At 38.1% G+C, this 16,043-nt stretch overlaps 1 long non-coding RNA gene across 1 annotated transcript; it reads right to left on the bottom strand.

Annotated features, from left to right (window-relative positions):
• Positions 1 to 2,663: 2,663 nt before the first annotated feature.
• LOC109919327 lies at positions 2,664 to 12,568 on the bottom strand. Its single transcript, XR_007263340.1, has 2 exons — positions 12,457 to 12,568; positions 2,664 to 11,928 (listed from the first exon to the last, which is right to left on the bottom strand). It is a non-coding gene; the product is annotated as an uncharacterized LOC109919327 (long non-coding RNA).
• Positions 12,569 to 16,043: the final 3,475 nt, after the last annotated feature.

Here is a 16,043-nt window from a genome sequence, read left to right as displayed (position 1 = left end):
TAGGGCCGGTGTAGGTACGGAAGAGGGATTGTTCCACGTAACCTACAAAGAGGCAGGCGTAGCTTGGGCCCATGCGGGTACCCATGGCCACCCCTTTTGTCTGTAGGCAGTGGGAGGAATTGAAAGAGAAGTTGTTGAAAGTATGTTTGTTCTGTCCACTGTTGTATAAGGTAATCGATGTGAAGGAGTTAATGTTCATGTTACTTTGAACTCTACACAGACGACTCACTAGCACTTTCTCAAGGGCGATTAGGGGACAGGCAATAAGTACTGGCCAGCCTGCATTGCCCACATTCTATGAGAAAATTTTTAAAAATTGTGTAATATCACAGTTTCTGGGTGGAGACAGTTGAGTTTTGCAAACGATGCCAGCTTATTAATGTAGACTGTACCTATTGCTATTACATAATAAACCACCTTACTGTGCATGATAAGCACCTCTTCTGCTTAGACTGGTGTGGTCTATGCTGTACTGTTGATAATTAGACAGACCTTCAATTCAGTATAAAGATGCATTGGTGGCGGTGAAGTATCCAAACCAGAATACCGTAGCTGGCAGTTTTTTTTAAAATTTGCTCATGGGAGTTGGATTTTGCCACCTCGGCCAGCATTTATTGCCGATACGCAATTGTCTAAAGATGGAAATGAGCTACCTTCGTGAAGCATTGTAATCCTGGAGGTATGGGGCACCCACAGTGGTGTAAGCAAGGGAGTTTTAGGATTTTGACCTAGCAATATAAAAAGGAACAGTGATATAGTTCCAAGTTAGGATGGTGTGTATCTTGGAAGAGAACTTGCATGTTGTGATGTTCCCATGCATGCCCTTTTAGATGGTAGAATTGCAGGTTTGGAATGATAGGATTCTTCATGAGAAATTGCAGTGCATTTTGTAAATGGTACACAGTGCTACCAATGTGTGTTGTTGGAGGGATTGAATGTTGAAAGGTGTTGGATAGAATGGCAAACAAGTGGAATACTTTGTCCTGAGTGATATCAATCACCTTGAGTGTTGTTGGAGCTGCACCCGCGTAGACAAGTGAAACATAACTTACTGCCAATGTAGTATTGTGAAAGGTTAGGTCAGGAAGAGAAAACACAGAAATTAATAGTCAAATAAATGTCGCAAAGCTACAGGGGATGGTAGAACTGGAATGTGCATATTACAATCAAATGATTTAAGATTGGAACCAGACTAGCTCCACTAAACACAGTAGAAAGAAAGATAATCACCCTGACACACACAAAGGATGACACGGTTTTGAAATTTTATTAGGGTCTGAGCAATCTGGGCTATGCAAGATGAGTGATGAAATTAATTGAAATGTTCTGGGAGTCATATCTCAAACTCCAGAAGACTATTTGTAGGAGCAGAAGCAGACCATTCAGCCGATTACATCTGCTCCGCCATTTAATGAGATCATCACCGATCTGATCATCCTCAACTCCACTCCATAACCCTTTGCTCGCCTTACCTTACTTATTAAAAATGTCTATCTCAGCTCTGAATATACATACAGCGTACTCCTGTTCCAATTTCTTCTGATCATATAGCTCCAGATCACATTATAGCTTTGGTCCAAACATAGAGAAAAGTGACTTCAATTTTACTACGATTCTTTAGTCTGAAGTGGGAATTGGAGGAAATCTCAGTGCTGGTTAGACTCACAAATGTTGTACTTATAAGACGCCAACTGTTTCATCCAGATAAGTACCTCAGCGCAGTATCCTAAAGGCAACCATTCTCGGCTGCCTCAGCAATGGTTTCCCCTCCAATATGTGGTCAGAAATGGGGATGTTTGCTGATGATTGCAATTTTCAGTTCCATTTGTAACCTTTCAGACAATAATATAGTTCATGCCATATGCAGCAAGACTTGGACAACAGGCAGATTTGGCTTAATCTGTAGCAAACAACTCATATAACTTAAGTGCAAGGCAATGACCATCTAAAATAAAAGTCAAATACCTCCCCTTGGCATTCAACAACATTATCACCACCAAGTCCTCCACAATTAACATTCAATGGGTTACCACTGGCCAAAAATCTAACTAAACTAGCTATAGGAACATTGTGATTATAAAAGCAGGTAAGATTGTGGAGAGTGATTCACTTCCTGATCAATGTTCTAACTTCTGTTTGCTGCGCACAGCCAACTTCTCACACTGCACAATTTCTAAGATTGATGAGTGGCCACATAGCATACCTGCACCTTGAAGGGAATGTTAATTTTGCAAAGTCCATTTTGTTCTCTGCCTGGACATTTCTGATTGTTGCATGGCCACATTCCTACACAAGTCTTTCTCCATCTACAAGGCACAAGTCAAGAAGCTCAACACCATCCAAGACAAAGCAACCGGCTTGATTAGCACCATAGCCACCACCTGAAACATTAATTCACCAATGCACAGTGTCGACAGAATAGCCCATCTACAAGATGTGCTGCAGAAACCCGTCAAGCCTTACTGGCAGCATCTGAGAAACTCAGGATCTCCATTGCTTTTATCCTAATAGACAATAGGCTGACAGGAAGACCATCATTTGCAAGTTTCCTGCCAAATCACACACTATTCTGGCTTGGAAATATATCACACTTCCTTTGTTATCACTGGGTCAAAGTCCTAACAAGCTTGGCTTAAGTTTGAAAAATTAGATCACTCATTTGATTTTTTTCCTAAAATATGTATTTATTTAAAAGTCAAAAAATTGATGAAGAACAATGTTTAAAACACCAGACAGCATCCAAATCCATCATGTACAAGTAAGGTAAGCTACACTTATTTACAGATCTAAAGTTCTGATCACGATTAAAATGCTGGTCATTCATTGCTGGTTGTGTGGCACGTTCACAACTGTCAGGCCTTGTAAGTGAGAGGATAGATGAACGTTACAACTTCAATCTGATAACAAACAATGACTCCAAGATTAAAGCAGTACACAAAGACAACTCAAATTATACATCAGCAAATTAGGGTTCACATCTTATTTCATATGAAGGAAAGTACAATAATTTCAATTTCTATAATAAACAACCCTGCATTTTATGAATCAAATTTTATGAGTTGGTGTTAAAACAACAAGGAATAATGTCAAAGTATGGTCATCACATTTGTTGAAGAATTGTAAACAAGATAAATTAGGTTAAAGTTCATATTCGTTACATAACCCAAGTGGTACATGAACATGTGGACTTTGTGCAGTATGAATACTGAAAATCCTGACCAAAAACTTTATCTGAAACAAGTTTAGGCTGGAAATGTTCTGAAAGGTAAGAACAGAAATAGATGAAGGGAACTTCTTCATTATACTGGGAAACAGCTGCCAAAAAATATTCACATCAATTTTAACGCAATGATCTTCACCACAGGAAGAGCGGCTGTACATGATAAGTCTCTTCATTTGGTGATGTCAGATATAAACAGTCACACAGCAATAGAAATGCAAGCTCTTGTCAGAAATCATAGCTGAATTGACAGTCTTTTTTTTCCAGTAATTGTCTTCTGATACATTAGAGTAAGGAAACGCAGCAATCGAAATGTGATCGAGTATTTCAGGTAACAGTTCTTTGTAAAGTGTTCCACTATTCACAATAAAATTGAATCTATAATGCTACTAATAAAATGATACAGCACAACATTGTTCATCATTGGTGAGATTTTTAGGTCACTTCTGAATAAGATCTCTTAAGCCAAGGTGTAAAACTTTGTAACACTTCAATCTCAAACTTGTACTTCTTAAACTTGACTATTCAACCAAGTAAAATTATAATAAAGTGTTATCAGTGGAAAAATGGGAAAGCAGGATTGTTTAAAAGAAGGTTGTGTTATTGCTACGTACCAGTATATTTTCAATAACATTGCCTCTTTGTCTAGACGTAAAGTGAAATCGCACGAAAGATATCATGCTCACAAGAACAGGCAATCTGCTGGTTGTATATTTATGGCCTACTATTGCAACAGGTGCTTTTCTCTTGTGTTGTCACATGCACACTGAAAGTAAAGTGACCTGAAAATTGGTAGAAATCAACTCAACACTTAGTAATTCTTATAGGTCACAAGGATGTTTAGATTCGTTTATGGCGGAATTAGTTATATCTCAATTACACAGCAGTGCAAATTCAACAATATTAGGCAGAGGATTCATTGTTGCAATATGGGACAAGATTTGAGAAATGTAGGAGAAGGAATGAAGGAGAAAGTTTAGGTATGTAAGTGAAGTGTTTCCCCACAATTTATGGACCAGTATTTCATGAAAACTGACCACCGAATAACTGAAGATGAAAAAGGATGTATTTCCAGTTATTTAGAGGCAGACTTTATGTATGTGAAATTGCAGTAGTACGCTGAATTCAGAACGAAGCCTCACTATCTTCTTGTACTGACAGTTACAACTGACAACCTAGTGGAGCTCTAATGTGTATTATATTAAATGTTAAATTTATCCAGTTTATTACTTCTACATCTGTGAAGAGAGAGATATTGTTGAGTTTTAGTCTTGCACTCACCAGGACAAATGCAAGAATGTCAAATTTACATTTCTGGTCCACCTTTTCCAATGATTAAAATGAATATTAAAGATTGCATTAAAGAGCACAATGAACCCCATTATTATGGCCAAGATTCCTCCAATTAACAGTATAATATTTGATTAATGGATTCAAAAGCAAAAAGGTTTGGATTCTAGTCTTTGTGGTTAGAATGAAGCAGCAATAGCAGTTGAAGTGAATAGCAAAAATGTATTTAAGATGATGCCAGACAAACAAATGAAGGAGAAAGGCATAATAAAATGAAAAACTGTGGATGCTGGGAGTCCGAAACACGAACAGAAATTGCTAGAGAAACTCAGGTCTGGCAGCATTTGTGGAGAGGAAAGAGTTAATGTTTTGTGTCCAGTGACTCTTCTTCAGCACTGAAAAAAGAACTTCCATTCTTCTACACACATTTTTCATCTGCTTTGTACAATCATTATGGCAGACAAAAGGTTCAAAAAGGATTTTCCGCACAGCAACACAAATTATATTGAACTGACAACCAGGAAAGGAAACATAACAACCTCTTTCTAGTAATTAATATTCTCCATTGAATTCTGAAGTCAAATAATGGAATTTATTTCAGGATACTACTTTTGTTTTCATCCTCTGCCAGCTGGAAATTGTGCCTTCATCCTGTTATCAGCTGTTGGTGTGGTATTAACTACAATTGTCAGCAAATGCAACATGAAGCAAAAGTTCAGTATAAAATTCTAGCCCCTTTCTCCCCCCACTTCATACATTAACAAATTAAATTCCAATCAAATTCACATATTGGACAATAAATAAGAATTAACAAATAACCACTACAAAAATCAAGAATGTGATTTACTACTGTTAATACTATTGTGCATATTATCAGAAAGCTATGTGACACAAATATAAAATAGCAGCCTTTAATGTTTTAATTATGGGAGAACTTGAAACTTTTTTAAAAAAAAAGGTGATAAATTTTGACAACTCACAAGCACAAATCCTTTCAAGTGTCATGAACTGTATATATGCTGTCCCGTGCAGAAATCCACTGTCTCACACAACGGTCAAAAATTAACAGGCGTGAGATGATCTAAGATTATAGAACAATGTGAAAATCCAAGTAGTAAGTCCTACAGAGTAGCTTCTGCCACACCGATATGGAAAATTACTGCCAGGACTTTTGGGTAAACCCTGTAGAATCTACAGCACCATGAAATACTCAGCATTTGGAAGAAAAACATTCAAATATAAATGATAGCAGATATACAGGGGTGAACATTGGTCAGGACACTTAGTATTTATGTCAAGCTTCTTCCTTACAAAGGGAATTCACATCCTTGTCATTTCTGATTTGCACATGGAACATACGACAGAAAACTGATCAATTATCTAATTCATTCCTCAAGATGTTGCCTTATAAGTAAATGTATGATGAAGCAGAAATAATTATGTACAGAATGGATGGTAATTTGTAACAAAGCTGTGAATTTTTTTTTGGGTAATTTCTTACCTCATCAACTAACTGTCCAGCTAGCTTTATTATAGAACTGAAATGTCTCATCGACTGATACGATCAAACATTATCTTGCGCACACAATGTAAATATGGTAATCACATATTTCCTTGCTTCACTGTGCCATAATTCAGCTAAGCAGTCTTAAGTTGTTCCGAAGTTGATAATATAAAAGCACAGTTTCAATACATTTGTATATACTCAAAAACATATATATTGTGTCAATCCTATTTTTAAAAAAAAGTCTTGCCCTCTCTGTTAAAATCAAGTAAAATGCCTCAACTTCGTTAGAAACTAATGTTTGCATGAATGTTCCAATACATTGGTCAGACAAAATATCAATTTGTGGAACTAAGATATGCTTCAATCTCTTTTCACCAACCTAAACAAGGACCTGGAACACAACATCAATTTGAATTTTTCATTTAACAGGCCAGTAAAAAAAAAAACTGAGGCCCTCATTCTACAGATTAATGGAGATAAACTGTCAGTTTAAGAATAAGATTCAGTCTGGCTACCTGGGTAGCAAAAAGGATCTAATTATGACAACTAAGTTTAGAAAGGGAAAAAGAAACACATTTAAGGTCAATAAAATCCCTAAGTTTTAACAGTTGTTATGGAGGATATTCAGCCAACTTTTAAGAAAATGAATGATCAGTTACATACTTAAAATTGCATTTTACTTTATTAAAGACTTGGGCTAATTGAAAGCACTAGAAATTTTTGAGTTTGGTCTTAATGTACTGAAAATAAATCAGTCAGTCCAAAACACGCACTGTGAAAGCAAAAAGAATGGAGCTTCCTTTCTGGTGTCAGCACATTATGTTACTGTTTTATGGAAACAGGACATATAGTCCAAAACACATGTAAACTGTTAAAATTTAACACCTTTGTTTTGAAAAAAGGTTGAGTTCTCCTTAATAACTTCATCATACCATCACTTAAAGAGAAAATAGAATTAAACTTCAATGATCACAAAACTAACTTTGAAAATAAATTGAATAACAGGCTATAAAAACACAATTACTAATATGGACAGCACTCTTCCTGCATTATATGGGATAGCTGCCCCATAATGGCAGCATGTACCTCTCTTTGATGCAAACTCTGAGGTAAAAGCACACTAATAAAGTTGTGGCACAAAGGTGGTTTCATCACATATAAAAACAGAATGTGCTAGATAAAGTCAGCAGGTCTGATAGCATCTGTGGACAGAGAAAGCATTAACATTTCAAGTCCAATATTACCCTACTTCAGTAGTTTTATCACCATTTCTACCTTTCTGAATTGATGTGAATTCTTTATGTATGTAAATTGAAACTTTTTTGCATCATTTAGAATAGACTACTTATATTCAACTATGTCACAATTAAACTATGAATTTATTAGATAATCAGGTGAAATGAAATAGATGCTGCAGTTAAAATATGAGTGATTCAGGAAATCTGTTTGGCCAGTATTGCAGTGTGAACACTAGTGCCAACAGCCATAAAATGTATTAGTCATCATTTCTACAAAACCTGGTATTTCCTTTGGCTTATGCTTATTCCAATTCAGTAACAGCATCAAAATGCACACATTTTAATAACATGTGGTGCACAGCATTAAGTACAAAATATAACTTCTTGGGATTTGTGCTTTTGAGTAATGCCATAAATGAGGCAGTTAGTGGTGTATTTGGACTGACTTTTAAGCTTCCTATTTTCAGAAAATGGTTAGTTACTAACGCTAAAGTATCCATGCTACATCACAGTAAAACTAATGAATCAGAAAGCAATGTTTTATGGTGAGAAGTTTGGTACAGATAAGGAAATGCTGACACCACACAGCGTGCAGGTTAACTTTTCTCTGAAACTCTACAAGTGCTCTTTGTGAAATGGGCTGCCAGTTCAGAAAAAAATCATGGCATCAAATCAGCATACTTAAACAGATTAAATCAACAATCCTGATGATAAGGGTGGCAGGTGGGAATTAGGCTTGAAGTTTACTGCATTGTTGTGTGATATTGGATCAAGAATCTGCTCCTGATCCAGGCTGAGAAAGATGATGAGCGGAGAGGTGTGTTGGAGTGGGGAGTGTGAGGTGAAGGGCTGTTGTTGAAGAGGCATGAGGAAGGGAACAGATTGGGTGAAGGGGTGGTGGTGACTGAGGTAGCAAGGGGTGCAGGTGTTGAAGGCAGCAGAGGTCATTGATATGCAAGAGATGTGGGAAAGGCACTGCACTCCCTTGCAAACTCTGAAAGATCTCCAGTTTAGAGGTCAGCTCATCAAAGTTCTCAATCTCCAGTTTTCCAAAAGAAGCACGGAATTGGGTATGATTGAACATCAGGGAACAAGTAAAGTCAAAAGGAATGAATAATTAATTACATGTTTAATCAATGCTATAAAATAAAAAAGAAATTACAAGAGTTGTGCATCTCACAACTAAAAATGAATAAAATTTTTCAGATGTAGCAAGAGGCTTGAAACTGCCATCGTTATCAATTTCAACTGCACTCATTTGCCTGCACTTTTTTCTTCGTGTGTGCATCATTAACATTCTCTAGTTAAAACCATTATTTTGAATTCCACACCAGTGCAGCACTCTATTTTCAGATGAATCAGCAAGTTTTCCATTGTGCACATGCACAGTGCAAAGATATCATCGGTTTGATACGTGCACACCCTGTGCTGATGACATAACGACACCAAACACAATGATATTGTCTGTAGGGTCTCTGCATGTATGACACCGTTGTGGCACTGGCAATTGTGCATTGCAAACATTTGCGGGGGTTCAACAGTCAGATCCTTAGCAAGTCAAACAGCAATTTATTCAATACTGTTAGAATGTGGGCCAGTTCTAACTGCACTTATGGAATCTGGTGCTAGAAGTAAGTTCAGTTTGAAATCCCTTAATTAGCCAAAGTGCAGCGAATGAGGTCAGTATATTCACAATCAAAATTCTGGAACTCTCTAGTAGCACTGGAAGTGTGCCTATACCATATGGACTGCAATGGTTCAAAAAGGCAACTCACCAAAATCGTCCCAAGGGCAATTTGGGATGGCCGATAAATGCTGGTCTAACCTGATATACTCATTCTTCGAATTAATAAAGAGGATACAAGTCCAAATAACCATTTGGGAATATTATAGGTGACCAAATGTTGTCCTGGACATCCTGGAATTTTGTTGCCTGTTCTGCATCTCTGGCTAAAGATTCTGGTATGCCATATCACCTGGATTTATTTTGCTTCTGTGTACAGGTAACAGCCTGGGGTGAAGATGGGAGAAGGATTCCAGACAGTTTTGAAAGGGATTTGGGGATTTGGTCGGATACTAGGGGCATGAAAATCTCCTAGCCTGATAACCCCATCACTGTGGTGACTGGAATGAGGTCAACCAGGTGGATCTCACAGAATGAGTTCCCTCATAGGGCTGTTAACCTGGTCCAACCAGGGAGTCCTGGCTGACAGATATAAACAGGAGCATCAGGGGTTCTGTTCACTTAGGAATTGACTTTGCATCAGCGTCATGTACTATGCAAGTGTAAATAAAGGGTGACTTGGTGACGGGATACCGGCCTTCATGGAGTTATTTCAGTCACCACCACTCCTTCCCTCATTCTCAAGAGAAACACCACTCTGAAAGACTTAGAAGCATCACCCAATCACACACTGGCACAGTATGCATTATTCCCCCACCCCATGGCCTCCAGAGTTAGATGCTCCAGAATATGATATAGGTTAAATAATGGAAATGTGGTGTAAAATTGGCGAGGACAGAAAGCTTAAACATCATGCATACAAGGGAGTGAATTTCCTGTTGCCCATGCTCCCACATTAATGTTGATCTGTCTCTCTACACCTTCTCAACAATTGTAATATTGTATCCTGTGCTTTGTTCTGTTAACCTGATGCACATGTAGAGCACGATCTGCCTGTAAGCATGTAAGACAACACTTTTCACTACACCTTGGTACATGTGACAGTGATAAATCAAATCAAATCAGACTGTCCAACTGAACTCACAAATGCATTATGCATAGTTTATCTACTGTCTTACCTTCCATTGTTTAAATTTTTGGTAGTACAGAACACAAATATTGCTAAAGGTTGTCATCTTGCATGCATCAGGACAATTTACAAAGAAAGGGAAAAGAACATTTATAATTTCTGGGAAGAGTCCTGATTTGGTTGTCAGTAGATTCTGATTGGTAAAGGCATATCCATGAAGTTAATGACAACTGACAGTTAACTGCGAACCTCTGTTCAAATTTTAAACAGGCCAGGATAACTGATTAATTGAGGAATTGCCTGAAAATAGCTGTCACCTATTTTGTTCAGTTCAAACTGAGGCAGTTTCCGTATGTGTTCTTTCTGTCTCCAAAGAACAGGGCCCTGTGCATTAATATATGTAATTATCACTACACGTAACAATGTCACATCTTGAGTCTGGCTGACCATCTCAACTTGGTTGACATTATAATTTTTTGCACACTCAGACTGATGAAGCAAATGTTATCCAATCATGGAATCACATCCAAAGTTAGACATTGTGCTATGAATTTTACGAGTACAGACTGGTTGGTTACAAGTCAGCATCTTTCTTGTTGTGGACAGCTGAAGGAATATACTGCCTGATATGATCCAATTGTCATTTGCTTGTATTTCTAGCATTGCGATGGCACAGAAACTCCTTTCACTTTACTCATTTACATTGTATGCAGAATGTCATTTTGGCTGGAGACAGCTAATGTTGCTGCAGAATGGTATTTCTTGCAAATTCTTAGAAATAATCAGTGCAAGATTAGAAGCTTTGACAAAATATGTTTCTTCAGAAATTTCCATTGTTTCTCAGCTATGAATATCTTGTACTCTGTGAGCATCACTTCCTGATCAGCTCAAACAAAAAGTCCTCAATAAATCTGTATCATTTCAGTTTTTAAAAATATAATATTATTAGCAGCGTTACTCAAAAATGTTTATTGATGCCAAAATTTTCTGAATTAACGTTCGGTTACCAATGGCTGTTGGCACATAGCATTACTTAAGTGCAGGAGAGGTACCTGATGCCATTCAAACTGGTATTGGCTCTTACGCAAGAACAAACATTGTTAAGACTTTCCCATTCTTCCCAGCTTCAGCAAGAAGAATGCAAAGTAAACAAGGCTAGTTACAGAAACTGTAACTGTCATTTACTTGGTCCTGAAAACTGACCTTTCAGTGTCAAAACTAGATTTTTCCCTTAAATAAAGATCATTCAACCTGCACACAAATACAATACACATTGTTTAAAAACTACTCAACATTATTTCCAGAAGTAAATTTTCCTAAGTTTTACAAATATATACTTGTGAAAATGAAGGGGGTTTTGTTTTCAATATTAGATAACAGACTATTTTGATAGAAGAATAGAGAACTTCTGTGGATGTACCTCAAGACAATGACATCACAAACAATACTGAATGTTATTTAATCACAGTTTCTAATTAGTGCCTCAACTCATCTATTGCAGCTTAACATTTATAAAACTATTTACTGTACAATAAGCTGAAAGCAACATTTCTTTTTGAAAGTATTTTCAACAGATTTTGTTCTTGATGTCATTATTTTTCTTTTTTTTTTACAAAACTTGAAATATAAACTGTACAGATTAACATTAATCTATGCTACACTGCCTCTACAAGAGTTCAACATATAACTGAAGTGTAGGTTTGTATACATTCGAACAATGCAGTGACTTCAAAAACAGTTCTCTAAATTTACAAAATATATCTGTAACATCACAATATGTAACTTCAGTTAAATCAGGTTAAACATCAGCAGTAAGAGACTGTACTGCAATTAATTAAAAGGCTTTGTGCTGATCATACATCATCAGCTGGTAGTGGAATGATACCTCCCTTGCCTCGTGTAAAAAATGCCATCTTCTCCCTGTAAGAACATGGACAATTCACAATCAAAAATATTGCTAATAAATGAAAATAATTTGTATTGGCCTGTTCAGTAGCATGCTTGATACCACTTCTATGTAAATTGCAAATACAGATGTAACTGACTCGGAATTGCAACTGTTCAATGCAAGTACAGCACAGCTTGAATGGTAAAAAGAAAACAGACAGCACTTAAACAGATATTACCAAAGGATTAAGAGGAGCAGATTGATGTCCTGACAATTTACCTATGAGCTACTAATCCTTGCCGGGCAGCAGTGAAAAACACACCAAGGAGAGCTTGGCACTATCTGAGGATGGAGGGGTGAACTAAGAACAAAAATGGGAATTTAGCTACTGAATCACACTTCTGCAACCCTTAACCACTAGTACAAAACTTCAGTGCTAGATCAGGTGTTGTCTGGAAAGACATGGGCACAGAGAAGAAAGCAATTAATCTGAAAAAAGGAAAACACCACTGCTTAACGCAGCAGGTGAAACAATTCCCGCTGTGCTATTTATAACTCACCAGAATGATTGCATCTCTAGGGGCTCTTCTCGTAACTTGTTCACCTCTTTTGATGTTTTCTTCATAAGCCTTTGAACTTTGCTCTCATGTTTCTGTTGTTCTTTTGTTTGCTCCGCCTGATGTAATGAGAAAATAACACTTTCTAACTTATTTCGTTTAAATTGTCCTGCATTATATCCATGTAAGTTGCACTACATTCATCAATAAGATTCTTAAAAACAGTGGTCTCAGTCTGACAGCAATTGCATGACAAAGATCTAACAGTTACAATTCATTTATGAAAATCTTAGTAAGCAGCAATTTTCCATGGTTTCTGTTAACCCTATTATTCCAGATGGATGAAATAAAAATATTCTTGAAATTTAAAAATGTCTATCTGGTAATTCTTGCGCAAAACAATCCCAAGGGAAAAATGTATCGAAAGGAATCATTAACCTATATTCTATATATTAAAGTTCTGGTCACCATTCAGACTTTACCATATATTCAAAAAAAACAATTTCCAAAAGACAACCTCACACTTTCTACAAACTGACCTTGTGTCCAAATTCAATGCTTGCGCCCATGTAAATAGCAGTGATCAGACCGAGTTTTCTGGGTACTGGAGGAGGGTGCTTCATGACAGTGGCTACTTTGGAGGACAGGCAGCGAGGGAAAATCAGCTTGGGGAGAGGCTATAGCATGCTGTGATTGTTGTGATAATGGCCTATCAATATTCAACTTCCATCATTTGACTTTAATACTGAGGCTTTCACGGAGTAAAACTGTTTGTAAAAAAGGATAGTACTGATCTAAAATGGCTGCAGTGATCAGTTGACAAAAGCGCAAGGAACCCACATGGAATACATAAAATCAGGTTGTATTGAAATTATCATTTTCATCAAGAGGCAATGAAACCTGAAGAGGTGTCAAGAAATTTGCATCTCTTGTTTTACTCAAATTTGTATGATAAATTCACATACTGAGACATGAAAGGCTGATGAAAAACTACCAGCTTGGAATGAAATGATTACACAGATACCAGAATCTGCAAAGGAACTGTATATCAACAACAACCTTTGAGCAATGAAAGAGACAGAAAGCCAGTTGACTGTAGACTGACAAAAGCAATTGAAAGCTCATCGTTTTCTCAATCTCAGAAACCAATGCTGGAGAAAAGCTTAGAAAAACCACCATTCATGAAAAAGTCAGATGGTCTGCAAGCTTTACCACTCCTGAAGAAATAAGACGCCAACAGGACTTTGATTCCACTCTTGCAGCTCAGGTACGCCTGAAAATTTTAAAATGCAAACCTTCCTGTCTACAAACGCACCTTTGTTCTCCTTCCTTCCTCTTCTTAAGCTTATTACCTATGTCTGCATTTAAATATCCCTTTTTATTCAATACATAGGTCATAAAATTCCACTCTTGTTCACTCGAGTGTATTTTGGAGTCATCTCTCCTTCATTTTTGATCTGGTTAACTAAGTTTAATGGAAGCTTGATAGCTTTATGCAAAAAAAATTAGTTGCAACCAGCCAGGAGGGATTTAACAAAACAGGGAAGCCAATCACCCCTCCTCACCTGGTCGGGTTTAGCAGGAAAAATGTGGCCTGGAGACAGGCTTCAAAGAAACAACTACCTGTATGCAGGGATAGTAGGAACTGCCGATGCTGAAGAATCTGAGACAACAAGGTGTAGAGCTGGATGAACATAACAGGCCAAGTAGAATCAGAGGAGCAGGAAAGCTGACGTTTCCAGTCTAGACCCTTCAGAAGGGTCTAGACCCGAAACGTCAGCTCTCCTGCTCCTCTGATGCAGCTTGGCCTGCTGTGTTCATCCAGCTCTACACCTTGTTACCTGTATGCAGGGTTTTGTTTGCTGGGGAGGAGGTAAGAGCTAATATACTGAAAATTCACTGTCCCTTTTCTGCTAAACCTTTACAGAAGGAACTGTATTTACTTACAGAATCTTTCAGAAATGTGTTCACTGGCCCATAGCGAGGGAAAAACTGAATGTAGTCCCTCATATGAAAAGATTGAAGACCCTTGTTTTAGGTTGACTAGGTTCCAGATAATGGTAGAAGTTGGTCAGTGCAAGGAGACTTGAAGTTGCAGGACCATCAGCATTGACCTACTTTGACCACTAGATGGAGCCTAGAAGTTCAGTGCAAGTTCAGAACAGGAGTTAAGAGCAAGGAGAAGGGAGCAGCTGAAGAAGACCCCAGGTACTAAGGTAAAGACAGAGTCTGGGAGATGAGGACAATGGAGGGGGCAAGCAAAAATCATTGAGGGAAAGGTCCTGTGCACATACAGGATACAGAGGTGCAACTCTGTAGCAAAAACGACAAAATGAAACTGGCAACATTAAATAGATTAAATAGATATCTTTTCTGAAGAAGGGTCTAGGCCCGAACGTCAGCCTTCCTGCTCCTCTGATGCTGCTTGGCCTGCTGTGTTCATCCAGCTCTACACCTTGTTATCTTAAAAAGATATATTGTCATTACTGTATTTACAATATTAAAGGTAAACAATGCTAAGTAAAACTATGTTAAATGGACACTAACTGTACTGCAGCCTCCGATGAAGCATTGTGTTTTCCCGCCTGGTTTTTAAACTCTGGAGTCCGGTGAGCTGGATTGCCTCACTTGCGGTTTTCCTTCGTAGTGGAGTGTGTACGGGGTTGAGTTCTATGTGTTTATTAATGGCTTTCTTCATGGAGTGCCAGGCTTCTAGGAATTCCCGTGCCTGTCTCTGCTTAGCTTGTCCCAGGATTTTGGTGTTGTCCCAGTTGAATTGGTGGTTCTCCTTGTCCATGTGGATTGAGATGAGTGAGTATTCATCGTGTCTTTTTGTAGCCAGTTGGTGTTCATGCACCCTTGTTGTTAGTTTCCTTCCCGTTTGTCCGATGTAGTGTTTCTCACAGTCTCTGCAGGGGATCTTATAGATGACATTGGTCCTGTCCATGGCGGGGAGTCTTTAGTTCGGGTGAGCAGTTGTCATAGGGTTGATGTGGACTTGTGTGCCACTCCAATGCCCAGCGGTCGTAGGAGTCTAGTGGTTAGTTCCAATGTGTTCCTGATTTAAGGTAGTGTGATGAATGTGTCAGGGCGTGTAGTATCTTCCTGATGTTGTTCGTGTAGGCATCTTCTGGCCCAGTTTTTCGGATATCCATTATCAATACTTGAAAACTTGGAAGAGGTATTCTTCTTCTTCTTGGCATAGTTCTGTGTTGCTGCAGTGTGTTGTGGCCCGTTTAAATAGCGTTTGCACGCAGCTTCATTTGTGTGTGTTGGGATGGTTACTGGTGAAGTTCAGTACCTGGACTGCGTGAGTGTGGATTTTCTGTGTACTTTTGTTTAGAGTTCCCCATTTGTCTTGCGCTCTACCATGACGTCCAGGAATGGGAGCTGTTTGTTCTTCTCCTCCTCTCTGGTGAATTTTATTCCGGTGAGGGTGTTGTTTATGAGTTTGTGTGTCTCCTCTAGTTTGGTCCGTTTAATGATGACAAAGGTGTCGTCCACGTAGCGTATCCAGTGTTTTGGTTGGATTAGTCGAAGGGCCGTCCTTTCTAGTCTTTGCATCACTGCCTCTGCTATGAGTCCGGAGA

The sequence above is a fragment of the Rhincodon typus genome, chromosome 12 (assembly GCF_021869965.1).
Source record: "Rhincodon typus isolate 14 chromosome 12, sRhiTyp1.1, whole genome shotgun sequence".
In the NCBI taxonomy this organism is placed as follows: Eukaryota; Metazoa; Chordata; class Chondrichthyes; order Orectolobiformes; family Rhincodontidae; genus Rhincodon; species Rhincodon typus.
The sequence above is the reverse complement of the archived record's forward strand: the minus strand, read 5'-3'. Positions and strand labels throughout refer to the sequence as shown.